The sequence below is a fragment of the Phyllobates terribilis genome, unplaced genomic scaffold (assembly GCF_046119375.1).
Source record: "Phyllobates terribilis strain yellow unplaced genomic scaffold, ASM4611937v1 Scaffold_538__1_contigs__length_1162401, whole genome shotgun sequence".
Classification (NCBI taxonomy): Eukaryota; Metazoa; Chordata; class Amphibia; order Anura; family Dendrobatidae; genus Phyllobates; species Phyllobates terribilis.
Genome location: NW_027363298.1, coordinates 582,986 through 597,747, shown reverse-complemented (window position 1 = coordinate 597,747; position 14,762 = coordinate 582,986). Strand labels below are relative to the sequence as shown.

The 14,762-nt window shown below is 45.2% G+C and overlaps 11 non-coding genes and 1 pseudogene across 11 annotated transcripts; all 12 read left to right on the top strand.

Annotated features, from left to right (window-relative positions):
* Positions 1–352: 352 nt before the first annotated feature.
* On the top strand, positions 353–543 carry LOC141232318 (U2 spliceosomal RNA). Its single transcript, XR_012298573.1, has one exon. It is a non-coding gene; the product is annotated as a U2 spliceosomal RNA (small nuclear RNA).
* Positions 544–1,657: 1,114 nt separating this feature from the next.
* Positions 1,658–1,848, top strand: LOC141231728 (U2 spliceosomal RNA). Its single transcript, XR_012298039.1, has one exon. It is a non-coding gene; the product is annotated as a U2 spliceosomal RNA (small nuclear RNA).
* A 1,115-nt stretch (positions 1,849–2,963) lies between these two features.
* On the top strand, positions 2,964–3,154 carry LOC141232170 (U2 spliceosomal RNA). The gene has a single exon (XR_012298430.1). It is a non-coding gene; the product is annotated as a U2 spliceosomal RNA (small nuclear RNA).
* A 1,115-nt stretch (positions 3,155–4,269) lies between these two features.
* LOC141232204 (U2 spliceosomal RNA) lies at positions 4,270–4,460 on the top strand. Its single transcript, XR_012298462.1, has one exon. It is a non-coding gene; the product is annotated as a U2 spliceosomal RNA (small nuclear RNA).
* A 1,114-nt stretch (positions 4,461–5,574) lies between these two features.
* LOC141231727 (U2 spliceosomal RNA) lies at positions 5,575–5,765 on the top strand. The gene has a single exon (XR_012298038.1). It is a non-coding gene; the product is annotated as a U2 spliceosomal RNA (small nuclear RNA).
* A 1,115-nt stretch (positions 5,766–6,880) lies between these two features.
* Positions 6,881–7,071, top strand: LOC141232169 (U2 spliceosomal RNA). The gene has a single exon (XR_012298429.1). It is a non-coding gene; the product is annotated as a U2 spliceosomal RNA (small nuclear RNA).
* A 1,115-nt stretch (positions 7,072–8,186) lies between these two features.
* LOC141232168 (U2 spliceosomal RNA) lies at positions 8,187–8,377 on the top strand. Its single transcript, XR_012298428.1, has one exon. It is a non-coding gene; the product is annotated as a U2 spliceosomal RNA (small nuclear RNA).
* Positions 8,378–9,492: 1,115 nt separating this feature from the next.
* Positions 9,493–9,683, top strand: LOC141232167 (U2 spliceosomal RNA). The gene has a single exon (XR_012298427.1). It is a non-coding gene; the product is annotated as a U2 spliceosomal RNA (small nuclear RNA).
* Positions 9,684–10,798: 1,115 nt separating this feature from the next.
* Positions 10,799–10,989, top strand: LOC141232086 (U2 spliceosomal RNA). The gene has a single exon (XR_012298351.1). It is a non-coding gene; the product is annotated as a U2 spliceosomal RNA (small nuclear RNA).
* Positions 10,990–12,104: 1,115 nt separating this feature from the next.
* On the top strand, positions 12,105–12,220 carry LOC141231871 (U2 spliceosomal RNA; annotated as a pseudogene).
* A 523-nt stretch (positions 12,221–12,743) lies between these two features.
* Positions 12,744–12,925, top strand: LOC141231808 (U2 spliceosomal RNA). The gene has a single exon (XR_012298117.1). It is a non-coding gene; the product is annotated as a U2 spliceosomal RNA (small nuclear RNA).
* Positions 12,926–14,034: 1,109 nt separating this feature from the next.
* Positions 14,035–14,225, top strand: LOC141232166 (U2 spliceosomal RNA). The gene has a single exon (XR_012298426.1). It is a non-coding gene; the product is annotated as a U2 spliceosomal RNA (small nuclear RNA).
* The last annotated feature ends 537 nt before the right edge of the window (positions 14,226–14,762 follow it).

Here is a 14,762-nt window from a genome sequence, read left to right as displayed (position 1 = left end):
GCTGGACAGCCAGCAGCAGCAGCAGCAGGAGAGGTATGTAATCAGGAGCCCTCCTGCTAAGGGTAGACAGCTGCTCGTTCCACCCCACCCCCCGCCTTAATTGGTTCTCCTCCCTTCCAACGGTGTTGAGGCGGGTGGGAACAGCAGGGGGTGAAGGTGCTGTGTTTAAAGAGGTGGAGTTATGCAGATCTAAAACGCGTGGATTGCAGCAGCAGCAAGCCGAAAAGTGCAGGCATGTAAGGGATCTAGAGGTTGACAACATGTCTTCTTAACGGGAGTCCAGGAGCTCATCTCCACAAATGGACTTTTCAGGATCCTTGGGTGGCTCCGTAGTTTGAAACCAATTCTGGTTATCGCTTCTCGGCCTTTTGGCTAAGATCAAGTGTAGTATCTGTTCTTATCAGTTTAATATCTGATACGTCCCCTATCTGGGGACCATATATTAAATGGATTTTTAGAACAGGGAGATGGAAAAAGAGCTTGCTCTGTCCACTCCACGCATTGACCTGGTATTGCAGTATCTCCAGGATCGGTGCACCCCTTCTTTAATGCAGTTTCTAAAATCAGAAAGAATTGAATTCAATGTTTTTTGTTCATTTTGCTTGTTTGTCGGATTTTGGGATGGACTCTTTGGCTTTGCTTTTCTTCTCCTCATTGGATTTTTCATGTTCAAGTTGCAGAAGCCAGATTACAAGCTCATTTTGGTTCAACTTCAGCAACTGTGCATTGCATTGCCATGTAATGTGATGCAATGCTATCTTTCTAGCTCTCCCTTTTTACTTCCTTTTGGATAAACAGACATATTAGGCAAGCATTTTGGAGCTTTCACCTAAATAACTACAGGTGGTGAGATAAGCTGCACAATATAATTGACCTTTCAGTATATTGTTGCACACACACCATCTATTTAGCAAATGCCCTTGTTATCAACAGCAGCCTTTTAAACTCACCTGAGCTAACAGGTATGTGCGCTGGTTACTCTGCTGCGCTTAAAATTTCTTTTTTGGTTTGCTACAATGCCTTTTCTGAAACGTTGTCTCCTTCTGCTGGAACACTGACTTCTTTCATTTAATGCCTGCAGACTATAAAAGAGAACCCAACCCAAAAAGTTTGGTTGATTAGTCTGTGGCATTCTGTTAAACTGTTGCTTATGGCGGTCTCTGTGAGCTTCTCAGCGACATTCAGCCAGCCAGGTATCCTGCCTGCAGTAGATGGAATGTGGCAATGGAACGCTGGCTGCGCGTGTCATAATAGGCTCTGAGCCTTTATATACCTGTGCACAGCAGCAGCCACCTTCAGTCTGCTGCTGGACAGCCAGCAGCAGCAGCAGCAGGAGAGGTATGTAATCAGGAGCCCTCCTGCTAAGGGTAGACAGCTGCTCGTTCCACCCCACCCCCCGCCTTAATTGGTTCTCCTCCCTTCCAACGGTGTTGAGGCGGGTGGGAACAGCAGGGGGTGAAGGTGCTGTGTTTAAAGAGGTGGAGTTATGCAGATCTAAAACGCGTGGATTGCAGCAGCAGCAAGCCGAAAAGTGCAGGCATGTAAGGGATCTAGAGGTTGACAACATGTCTTCTTAACGGGAGTCCAGGAGCTCATCTCCACAAATGGACTTTTCAGGATCCTTGGGTGGCTCCGTAGTTTGAAACCAATTCTGGTTATCGCTTCTCGGCCTTTTGGCTAAGATCAAGTGTAGTATCTGTTCTTATCAGTTTAATATCTGATACGTCCCCTATCTGGGGACCATATAATAAATGGATTTTTAGAACAGGGAGATGGAAAAAGAGCTTGCTCTGTCCACTCCACGCATTGACCTGGTATTGCAGTATCTCCAGGACCGGTGCACCCCTTCTTTAATGCAGTTTCTAAAATCAGAAAGAATTGAATTCAATGTTTTTTGTTCATTTTGCTTGTTTGTCGGATTTTGGGATGGACTCTTTGGCTTTGCTTTTCTTCTCCTCATTGGATTTTTCATGTTCAAAGTTGCAGAAGCCAGATTACAAGCTCATTTTGGTTCAACTTCAGCAACTGTGCATTGCATTGCCATGTAATGTGATGCAATGCTATCTTTCTAGCTCTCCCTTTTTACTTCCTTTTGGATAAACAGACATATTAGGCAAGCATTTTGGAGCTTTCACCTAAATAACTACAGGTGGTGAGATAAGCTGCACAATATAATTGACCTTTCAGTATATTGTTGCACACACACCATCTATTTAGCAAATGCCCTTGTTATCAACAGCAGCCTTTTAAACTCACCTGAGCTAACAGGTATGTGCGCTGGTTACTCTGCTGCGCTTAAAATTTCTTTTTTGGTTTGCTACAATGCCTTTTCTGAAACGTTGTCTCCTTCTGCTGGAACACTGACTTCTTTCATTTAATGCCTGCAGACTATAAAAGAGAACCCAACCCAAAAAGTTTGGTTGATTAGTCTGTGGCATTCTGTTAAACTGTTGCTTATGGCGGTCTCTGTGAGCTTCTCAGCGACATTCAGCCATCCAGGTATCCTGCCTGCAGTAGATGGAATGTGGCAATGGAACGCTGGCTGCGCGTGTCATAATAGGCTCTGAGCCTTTATATACCTGTGCACAGCAGCAGCCACCTTCAGTCTGCTGCTGGACAGCCAGCAGCAGCAGCAGCAGGAGAGGTATGTAATCAGGAGCCCTCCTGCTAAGGGTAGACAGCTGCTCGTTCCACCCCACCCCCCGCCTTAATTGGTTCTCCTCCCTTCCAACGGTGTTGAGGCGGGTGGGAACAGCAGGGGGTGAAGGTGCTGTGTTTAAAGAGGTGGAGTTATGCAGATCTAAAACGCGTGGATTGCAGCAGCAGCAAGCCGAAAAGTGCAGGCATGTAAGGGATCTAGAGGTTGACAACATGTCTTCTTAACGGGAGTCCAGGAGCTCATCTCCACAAATGGACTTTTCAGGATCCTTGGGTGGCTCCGTAGTTTGAAACCAATTCTGGTTATCGCTTCTCGGCCTTTTGGCTAAGATCAAGTGTAGTATCTGTTCTTATCAGTTTAATATCTGATACGTCCCCTATCTGGGGACCATATATTAAATGGATTTTTAGAACAGGGAGATGGAAAAAGAGCTTGCTCTGTCCACTCCACGCATTGACCTGGTATTGCAGTATCTCCAGGACCGGTGCACCCCTTCTTTAATGCAGTTTCTAAAATCAGAAAGAATTGAATTCAATGTTTTTTGTTCATTTTGCTTGTTTGTCGGATTTTGGGATGGACTCTTTGGCTTTGCTTTTCTTCTCCTCATTGGATTTTTCATGTTCAAAGTTGCAGAAGCCAGATTACAAGCTCATTTTGGTTCAACTTCAGCAACTGTGCATTGCATTGCCATGTAATGTGATGCAATGCTATCTTTCTAGCTCTCCCTTTTTACTTCCTTTTGGATAAACAGACATATTAGGCAAGCATTTTGGAGCTTTCACCTAAATAACTACAGGTGGTGAGATAAGCTGCACAATATAATTGACCTTTCAGTATATTGTTGCACACACACCATCTATTTAGCAAATGCCCTTGTTATCAACAGCAGCCTTTTAAACTCACCTGAGCTAACAGGTATGTGCGCTGGTTACTCTGCTGCGCTTAAAATTTCTTTTTTGGTTTGCTACAATGCCTTTTCTGAAACGTTGTCTCCTTCTGCTGGAACACTGACTTCTTTCATTTAATGCCTGCAGACTATAAAAGAGAACCCAACCCAAAAAGTTTGGTTGATTAGTCTGTGGCATTCTGTTAAACTGTTGCTTATGGCGGTCTCTGTGAGCATCTCAGCGACATTCAGCCAGCCAGGTATCTTGCCTGCAGTAGATGGAATGTGGCAATGGAACGCTGGCTGCGCGTGTCATAATAGGCTCTGAGCCTTTATATACCTGTGCACAGCAGCAGCCACCTTCAGTCTGTTGCTGGACAGCCAGCAGCAGCAGCAGCAGGAGAGGTATGTAATCAGGAGCCCTCCTGCTAAGGGTAGACAGCTGCTCGTTCCACCCCACCCCCCGCCTTAATTGGTTCTCCTCCCTTCCAACGGTGTTGAGGCGGGTGGGAACAGCAGGGGGTGAAGGTGCTGTGTTTAAAGAGGTGGAGTTATGCAGATCTAAAACGCGTGGATTGCAGCAGCAGCAAGCCGAAAAGTGCAGGCATGTAAGGGATCTAGAGGTTGACAACATGTCTTCTTAACGGGAGTCCAGGAGCTCATCTCCACAAATGGACTTTTCAGGATCCTTGGGTGGCTCCGTAGTTTGAAACCAATTCTGGTTATCGCTTCTCGGCCTTTTGGCTAAGATCAAGTGTAGTATCTGTTCTTATCAGTTTAATATCTGATACGTCCCCTATCTGGGGACCATATATTAAATGGATTTTTAGAACAGGGAGATGGAAAAAGAGCTTGCTCTGTCCACTCCACGCATTGACCTGGTATTGCAGTATCTCCAGGATCGGTGCACCCCTTCTTTAATGCAGTTTCTAAAATCAGAAAGAATTGAATTCAATGTTTTTTGTTCATTTTGCTTGTTTGTCGGATTTTGGGATGGACTCTTTGGCTTTGCTTTTCTTCTCCTCATTGGATTTTTCATGTTCAAGTTGCAGAAGCCAGATTACAAGCTCATTTTGGTTCAACTTCAGCAACTGTGCATTGCATTGCCATGTAATGTGATGCAATGCTATCTTTCTAGCTCTCCCTTTTTACTTCCTTTTGGATAAACAGACATATTAGGCAAGCATTTTGGAGCTTTCACCTAAATAACTACAGGTGGTGAGATAAGCTGCACAATATAATTGACCTTTCAGTATATTGTTGCACACACACCATCTATTTAGCAAATGCCCTTGTTATCAACAGCAGCCTTTTAAACTCACCTGAGCTAACAGGTATGTGCGCTGGTTACTCTGCTGCGCTTAAAATTTCTTTTTTGGTTTGCTACAATGCCTTTTCTGAAACGTTGTCTCCTTCTGCTGGAACACTGACTTCTTTCATTTAATGCCTGCAGACTATAAAAGAGAACCCAACCCAAAAAGTTTGGTTGATTAGTCTGTGGCATTCTGTTAAACTGTTGCTTATGGCGGTCTCTGTGAGCTTCTCAGCGACATTCAGCCAGCCAGGTATCCTGCCTGCAGTAGATGGAATGTGGCAATGGAACGCTGGCTGCGCGTGTCATAATAGGCTCTGAGCCTTTATATACCTGTGCACAGCAGCAGCCACCTTCAGTCTGCTGCTGGACAGCCAGCAGCAGCAGCAGCAGGAGAGGTATGTAATCAGGAGCCCTCCTGCTAAGGGTAGACAGCTGCTCGTTCCACCCCACCCCCCGCCTTAATTGGTTCTCCTCCCTTCCAACGGTGTTGAGGCGGGTGGGAACAGCAGGGGGTGAAGGTGCTGTGTTTAAAGAGGTGGAGTTATGCAGATCTAAAACGCGTGGATTGCAGCAGCAGCAAGCCGAAAAGTGCAGGCATGTAAGGGATCTAGAGGTTGACAACATGTCTTCTTAACGGGAGTCCAGGAGCTCATCTCCACAAATGGACTTTTCAGGATCCTTGGGTGGCTCCGTAGTTTGAAACCAATTCTGGTTATCGCTTCTCGGCCTTTTGGCTAAGATCAAGTGTAGTATCTGTTCTTATCAGTTTAATATCTGATACGTCCCCTATCTGGGGACCATATAATAAATGGATTTTTAGAACAGGGAGATGGAAAAAGAGCTTGCTCTGTCCACTCCACGCATTGACCTGGTATTGCAGTATCTCCAGGACCGGTGCACCCCTTCTTTAATGCAGTTTCTAAAATCAGAAAGAATTGAATTCAATGTTTTTTGTTCATTTTGCTTGTTTGTCGGATTTTGGGATGGACTCTTTGGCTTTGCTTTTCTTCTCCTCATTGGATTTTTCATGTTCAAAGTTGCAGAAGCCAGATTACAAGCACATTTTGGTTCAACTTCAGCAACTGTGCATTGCATTGCCATGTAATGTGATGCAATGCTATCTTTCTAGCTCTCCCTTTTTACTTCCTTTTGGATAAACAGACATATTAGGCAAGCATTTTGGAGCTTTCACCTAAATAACTACAGGTGGTGAGATAAGCTGCACAATATAATTGACCTTTCAGTATATTGTTGCACACACACCATCTATTTAGCAAATGCCCTTGTTATCAACAGCAGCCTTTTAAACTCACCTGAGCTAACAGGTATGTGCGCTGGTTACTCTGCTGCGCTTAAAATTTCTTTTTTGGTTTGCTACAATGCCTTTTCTGAAACGTTGTCTCCTTCTGCTGGAACACTGACTTCTTTCATTTAATGCCTGCAGACTATAAAAGAGAACCCAACCCAAAAAGTTTGGTTGATTAGTCTGTGGCATTCTGTTAAACTGTTGCTTATGGCGGTCTCTGTGAGCTTCTCAGCGACATTCAGCCATCCAGGTATCCTGCCTGCAGTAGATGGAATGTGGCAATGGAACGCTGGCTGCGCGTGTCATAATAGGCTCTGAGCCTTTATATACCTGTGCACAGCAGCAGCCACCTTCAGTCTGCTGCTGGACAGCCAGCAGCAGCAGCAGCAGGAGAGGTATGTAATCAGGAGCCCTCCTGCTAAGGGTAGACAGCTGCTCGTTCCACCCCACCCCCCGCCTTAATTGGTTCTCCTCCCTTCCAACGGTGTTGAGGCGGGTGGGAACAGCAGGGGGTGAAGGTGCTGTGTTTAAAGAGGTGGAGTTATGCAGATCTAAAACGCGTGGATTGCAGCAGCAGCAAGCCGAAAAGTGCAGGCATGTAAGGGATCTAGAGGTTGACAACATGTCTTCTTAACGGGAGTCCAGGAGCTCATCTCCACAAATGGACTTTTCAGGATCCTTGGGTGGCTCCGTAGTTTGAAACCAATTCTGGTTATCGCTTCTCGGCCTTTTGGCTAAGATCAAGTGTAGTATCTGTTCTTATCAGTTTAATATCTGATACGTCCCCTATCTGGGGACCATATATTAAATGGATTTTTAGAACAGGGAGATGGAAAAAGAGCTTGCTCTGTCCACTCCACGCATTGACCTGGTATTGCAGTATCTCCAGGACCGGTGCACCCCTTCTTTAATGCAGTTTCTAAAATCAGAAAGAATTGAATTCAATGTTTTTTGTTCATTTTGCTTGTTTGTCGGATTTTGGGATGGACTCTTTGGCTTTGCTTTTCTTCTCCTCATTGGATTTTTCATGTTCAAAGTTGCAGAAGCCAGATTACAAGCTCATTTTGGTTCAACTTCAGCAACTGTGCATTGCATTGCCATGTAATGTGATGCAATGCTATCTTTCTAGCTCTCCCTTTTTACTTCCTTTTGGATAAACAGACATATTAGGCAAGCATTTTGGAGCTTTCACCTAAATAACTACAGGTGGTGAGATAAGCTGCACAATATAATTGACCTTTCAGTATATTGTTGCACACACACCATCTATTTAGCAAATGCCCTTGTTATCAACAGCAGCCTTTTAAACTCACCTGAGCTAACAGGTATGTGCGCTGGTTACTCTGCTGCGCTTAAAATTTCTTTTTTGGTTTGCTACAATGCCTTTTCTGAAACGTTGTCTCCTTCTGCTGGAACACTGACTTCTTTCATTTAATGCCTGCAGACTATAAAAGAGAACCCAACCCAAAAAGTTTGGTTGATTAGTCTGTGGCATTCTGTTAAACTGTTGCTTATGGCGGTCTCTGTGAGCTTCTCAGCGACATTCAGCCAGCCAGGTATCTTGCCTGCAGTAGATGGAATGTGGCAATGGAACGCTGGCTGCGCGTGTCATAATAGGCTCTGAGCCTTTATATACCTGTGCACAGCAGCAGCCACCTTCAGTCTGCTGCTGGACAGCCAGCAGCAGCAGCAGCAGGAGAGGTATGTAATCAGGAGCCCTCCTGCTAAGGGTAGACAGCTGCTCGTTCCACCCCACCCCCCGCCTTAATTGGTTCTCCTCCCTTCCAACGGTGTTGAGGCGGGTGGGAACAGCAGGGGGTGAAGGTGCTGTGTTTAAAGAGGTGGAGTTATGCAGATCTAAAACGCGTGGATTGCAGCAGCAGCAAGCCGAAAAGTGCAGGCATGTAAGGGATCTAGAGGTTGACAACATGTCTTCTTAACGGGAGTCCAGGAGCTCATCTCCACAAATGGACTTTTCAGGATCCTTGGGTGGCTCCGTAGTTTGAAACCAATTCTGGTTATCGCTTCTCGGCCTTTTGGCTAAGATCAAGTGTAGTATCTGTTCTTATCAGTTTAATATCTGATACGTCCCCTATCTGGGGACCATATATTAAATGGATTTTTAGAACAGGGAGATGGAAAAAGAGCTTGCTCTGTCCACTCCACGCATTGACCTGGTATTGCAGTATCTCCAGGACCGGTGCACCCCTTCTTTAATGCAGTTTCTAAAATCAGAAAGAATTGAATTCAATGTTTTTTGTTCATTTTGCTTGTTTGTCGGATTTTGGGATGGACTTTTTGGCTTTGCTTTTCTTCTCCTCATTGGATTTTTCATGTTCAAAGTTGCAGAAGCCAGATTACAAGCTCATTTTGGTTCAACTTCAGCAACTGTGCATTGCATTGCCATGTAATGTGATGCAATGCTATCTTTCTAGCTCTCCCTTTTTACTTCCTTTTGGATAAACAGACATATTAGGCAAGCATTTTGGAGCTTTCACCTAAATAACTACAGGTGGTGAGATAAGCTGCACAATATAATTGACCTTTCAGTATATTGTTGCACACACACCATCTATTTAGCAAATGCCCTTGTTATCAACAGCAGCCTTTTAAACTCACCTGAGCTAACAGGTATGTGCGCTGGTTACTCTGCTGCGCTTAAAATTTCTTTTTTGGTTTGCTACAATGCCTTTTCTGAAACGTTGTCTCCTTCTGCTGGAACACTGACTTCTTTCATTTAATGCCTGCAGACTATAAAAGAGAACCCAACCCAAAAAGTTTGGTTGATTAGTCTGTGGCATTCTGTTAAACTGTTGCTTATGGCGGTCTCTGTGAGCTTCTCAGCGACATTCAGCCAGCCAGGTATCCTGCCTGCAGTAGATGGAATGTGGCAATGGAATGCTGGCTGCGCGTGTCATAATAGGCTCTGAGCCTTTATATACCTGTGCACAGCAGCAGCCACCTTCAGTCTGCTGCTGGACAGCCAGCAGCAGCAGCAGCAGGAGAGGTATGTAATCAGGAGCCCTCCTGCTAAGGGTAGACAGCTGCTCGTTCCACCCCACCCCCCGCCTTAATTGGTTCTCCTCCCTTCCAACGGTGTTGAGGCGGGTGGGAACAGCAGGGGGTGAAGGTGCTGTGTTTAAAGAGGTGGAGTTATGCAGATCTAAAACGCGTGGATTGCAGCAGCAGCAAGCCGAAAAGTGCAGGCATGTAAGGGATCTAGAGGTTGACAACATGTCTTCTTAACGGGAGTCCAGGAGCTCATCTCCACAAATGGACTTTTCAGGATCCTTGGGTGGCTCCGTAGTTTGAAACCAATTCTGGTTATCGCTTCTCGGCCTTTTGGCTAAGATCAAGTGTAGTATCTGTTCTTATCAGTTTAATATCTGATACGTCCCCTATCTGGGGACCATATATTAAATGGATTTTTAGAACAGGGAGATGGAAAAAGAGCTTGCTCTGTCCACTCCACGCATTGACCTGGTATTGCAGTATCTCCAGGACCGGTGCACCCCTTCTTTAATGCAGTTTCTAAAATCAGAAAGAATTGAATTCAATGTTTTTTGTTCATTTTGCTTGTTTGTCGGATTTTGGGATGGACTCTTTGGCTTTGCTTTTCTTCTCCTCATTGGATTTTTCATGTTCAAAGTTGCAGAAGCCAGATTACAAGCTCATTTTGGTTCAACTTCAGCAACTGTGCATTGCATTGCCATGTAATGTGATGCAATGCTATCTTTCTAGCTCTCCCTTTTTACTTCCTTTTGGATAAACAGACATATTAGGCAAGCATTTTGGAGCTTTCACCTAAATAACTACAGGTGGTGAGATAAGCTGCACAATATAATTGACCTTTCAGTATATTGTTGCACACACACCATCTATTTAGCAAATGCCCTTGTTATCAACAGCAGCCTTTTAAACTCACCTGAGCTAACAGGTATGTGCGCTGGTTACTCTGCTGCGCTTAAAATTTCTTTTTTGGTTTGCTACAATGCCTTTTCTGAAACGTTGTCTCCTTCTGCTGGAACACTGACTTCTTTCATTTAATGCCTGCAGACTATAAAAGAGAACCCAACCCAAAAAGTTTGGTTGATTAGTCTGTGGCATTCTGTTAAACTGTTGCTTATGGCGGTCTCTGTGAGCTTCTCAGCGACATTCAGCCAGCCAGGTATCTTGCCTGCAGTAGATGGAATGTGGCAATGGAACGCTGGCTGCGCGTGTCATAATAGGCTCTGAGCCTTTATATACCTGTGCACAGCAGCAGCCACCTTCAGTCTGCTGCTGGACAGCCAGCAGCAGCAGCAGCAGGAGAGGTATGTAATCAGGAGCCCTCCTGCTAAGGGTAGACAGCTGCTCGTTCCACCCCACCCCCCGCCTTAATTGGTTCTCCTCCCTTCCAACGGTGTTGAGGCGGGTGGGAACAGCAGGGGGTGAAGGTGCTGTGTTTAAAGAGGTGGAGTTATGCAGATCTAAAACGCGTGGATTGCAGCAGCAGCAAGCCGAAAAGTGCAGGCATGTAAGGGATCTAGAGGTTGACAACATGTCTTCTTAACGGGAGTCCAGGAGCTCATCTCCACAAATGGACTTTTCAGGATCCTTGGGTGGCTCCGTAGTTTGAAACCAATTCTGGTTATCGCTTCTCGGCCTTTTGGCTAAGATCAAGTGTAGTATCTGTTCTTATCAGTTTAATATCTGATACGTCCCCTATCTGGGGACCATATATTAAATGGATTTTTAGAACAGGGAGATGGAAAAAGAGCTTGCTCTGTCCACTCCACGCATTGACCTGGTATTGCAGTATCTCCAGGATCGGTGCACCCCTTCTTTAATGCAGTTTCTAAAATCAGAAAGAATTGAATTCAATGTTTTTTGTTCATTTTGCTTGTTTGTCGGATTTTGGGATGGACTCTTTGGCTTTGCTTTTCTTCTCCTCATTGGATTTTTCATGTTCAAAGTTGCAGAAGCCAGATTACAAGCTCATTTTGGTTCAACTTCAGCAACTGTGCATTGCATTGCCATGTAATGTGATGCAATGCTATCTTTCTAGCTCTCCCTTTTTACTTCCTTTTGGATAAACAGACATATTAGGCAAGCATTTTGGAGCTTTCACCTAAATAACTACAGGTGGTGAGATAAGCTGCACAATATAATTGACCTTTCAGTATATTGTTGCACACACACCATCTATTTAGCAAATGCCCTTGTTATCAACAGCAGCCTTTTAAACTCACCTGAGCTAACAGGTATGTGCGCTGGTTACTCTGCTGCGCTTAAAATTTCTTTTTTGGTTTGCTACAATGCCTTTTCTGAAACGTTGTCTCCTTCTGCTGGAACACTGACTTCTTTCATTTAATGCCTGCAGACTATAAAAGAGAACCCAACCCAAAAAGTTTGGTTGATTAGTCTGTGGCATTCTGTTAAACTGTTGCTTATGGCGGTCTCTGTGAGCTTCTCAGCGACATTCAGCCAGCCAGGTATCCTGCCTGCAGTAGATGGAATGTGGCAATGGAACGCTGGCTGCGCGTGTCATAATAGGCTCTGAGCCTTTATATACCTGTGCACAGCAGCAGCCACCTTCAGTCTGCTGCTGGACAGCCAGCAGCAGCAGCAGCAGGAGAGGTATGTAATCAGGAGCCCTCCTGCTAAGGGTAGACAGCTGCTCGTTCCACCCCACCCCCCGCCTTAATTGGTTCTCCTCCCTTCCAACGGTGTTGAGGCGGGTGGGAACAGCAGGGGGTGAAGGTGCTGTGTTTAAAGAGGTGGAGTTATGCAGATCTAAAACGCGTGGATTGCAGCAGCAGCAAGCCGAAAAGTGCAGGCATGTAAGGGATCTAGAGGTTGACAACATGTCTTCTTAACGGGAGTCCAGGAGCTCATCTCCACAAATGGACTTTTCAGGATCCTTGGGTGGCTCCGTAGTTTGAAACCAATTCTGGTTATCGCTTCTCGGCCTTTTGGCTAAGATCAAGTGTAGTATCTTTTGAAAAGGCAGTTTTGTCCTTGGGCTGCCCTAGTAAATTGATGCATATTACACACTGGTTTGGTGCACTTGTTAGTACGCCAGGTGGCTCATAGAGTTATCTGATGGAAAACATGGCCCTCCAGGATCGAAGTCACTAGGCTGGGTAAGTGTGAGGGCTTTGGAGCAATGTGCCCCAGGAGTAGGCGCCCTGGTGGGAGTCCAAGCTTACTGGGACTGGGAACCCCAGAAAGACTTGGCTTCGTAGCACGCCGCACCTTTGCCAATCATACTTTCTGAGCAACCCCCCTATTCCTGGCCTCCGGGCTAGGAAGGAGAATTTTTATAAACCCGGTCGGAGGTCCGGTCAGCTTTGGGCTGAGAAACCAACACAGGCTCCAGCTCCACTAGGGTGGCAGCCTAGATGGAAGCTGGGAGCACGAAAACGGCTCTTCTCCGGCTTCGGCTAGGGAGAGCATCGGAGATCCCTGACCCTCGCTGTGGCCTTCTGGCTCGGAGGGATGGGGATGGTTTATTGGGGACCCTCTCCTCCGGGAAGGGTCCACATGAATCCTCGCCTCGTGCGCTGTTTTGGTGTGACTTCGGTCACATTTTTCAGTGCCTTGGATGCAGCTTCAATCAAAAAATCTGTTCTTATCAGTTTAATATCTGATACGTCCCCTATCTGGGGACCATATATTAAATGGATTTTTAGAACAGGGAGATGGAAAAAGAGCTTGCTCTGTCCACTCCACGCATTGACCTGGTATTGCAGTATCTCCAGGACCGGTGCACCCCTTCTTTAATGCAGTTTCTAAAATCAGAAAGAATTGAATTCAATGTTTTTTGTTCATTTTGCTTGTTTGTCGGATTTTGGGATGGACTCTTTGGCTTTGCTTTTCTTCTCCTCATTGGATTTTTCATGTTCAAAGTTGCAGAAGCCAGATTACAAGCTCATTTTGGTTCAACTTCAGCAACTGTGCATTGCATTGCCATGTAATGTGATGCAATGCTATCTTTCTAGCTCTCCCTTTTTACTTCCTTTTGGATAAACAGACATATTAGGCAAGCATTTTGGAGCTTTCACCTAAATAACTACAGGTGGTGAGATAAGCTGCACAATATAATTGACCTTTCAGTATATTGTTGCACACACACCATCTATTTAGCAAATGCCCTTGTTATCAACAGCAGCCTTTTAAACTCACCTGAGCTAACAGGTATGTGCGCTGGTTACTCTGCTGCGCTTAAAATTTCTTTTTTGGTTTGCTACAATGCCTTTTCTGAAATGTTGTCTCCTTCTGCTGGAACACTGACTTCTTTCATTTAATGCCTGCAGACTATAAAAGAGAACCCAACCCAAAAAGTTTGGTTGATTAGTCTGTGGCATTCTGTTAAACTGTTGCTTATGGCGGTCTCTGTGAGCTTCTCAGCGACATTCAGCCAGCCAGGTATCCTGCCTGCAGTAGATGGAATGTGGCAATGGAACGCTGGCTGCGCGTGTCATAATAGGCTCTGAGCCTTTATATACCTGTGCACAGCAGCAGCCACCTTCAGTCTGCTGCTGGACAGCCAGCAGCAGCAGGAGAGGTATGTAATCAGGAGCCCTCCTGCTAAGGGTAGACAGCTGCTCGTTCCACCCCACCCCCCGCCTTAATTGGTTCTCCTCCCTTCCAACGGTGTTGAGGCGGGTGGGAACAGCAGGGGGTGAAGGTGCTGTGTTTAAAGAGGTGGAGTTATGCAGATCTAAAACGCGTGGATTGCAGCAGCAGCAAGCCGAAAAGTGCAGGCATGTAAGGGATCTAGAGGTTGACAACATGTCTTCTTAACGGGAGTCCAGGAGCTCATCTCCACAAATGGACTTTTCAGGATCCTTGGGTGGCTCCGTAGTTTGAAACCAATTCTGGTTATCGCTTCTCGGCCTTTTGGCTAAGATCAAGTGTAGTATCTGTTCTTATCAGTTTAATATCTGATACGTCCCCTATCTGGGGACCATATATTAAATGGATTTTTAGAACAGGGAGATGGAAAAAGAGCTTGCTCTGTCCACTCCACGCATTGACCTGGTATTGCAGTATCTCCAGGACCGGTGCACCCCTTCTTTAATGCAGTTTCTAAAATCAGAAAGAATTGAATTCAATGTTTTTTGTTCATTTTGCTTGTTTGTCGGATTTTGGGATGGACTCTTTGGCTTTGCTTTTCTTCTCCTCATTGGATTTTTCATGTTCAAAGTTGCAGAAGCCAGATTACAAGCTCATTTTGGTTCAACTTCAGCAACTGTGCATTGCATTGCCATGTAATGTGATGCAATGCTATCTTTCTAGCTCTCCCTTTTTACTTCCTTTTGGATAAACAGACATATTAGGCAAGCATTTTGGAGCTTTCACCTAAATAACTACAGGTGGTGAGATAAGCTGCACAATATAATTGACCTTTCAGTATATTGTTGCACACACACCATCTATTTAGCAAATGCCCTTGTTATCAACAGCAGCCTTTTAAACTCACCTGAGCTAACAGGTATGTGCGCTGGTTACTCTGCTGCGCTTAAAATTTCTTTTTTGGTTTGCTACAATGCCTTTTCTGAAACGTTGTCTCCTTCTGCTGGAACACTAACTTCTTTCATTTAATGCCTGC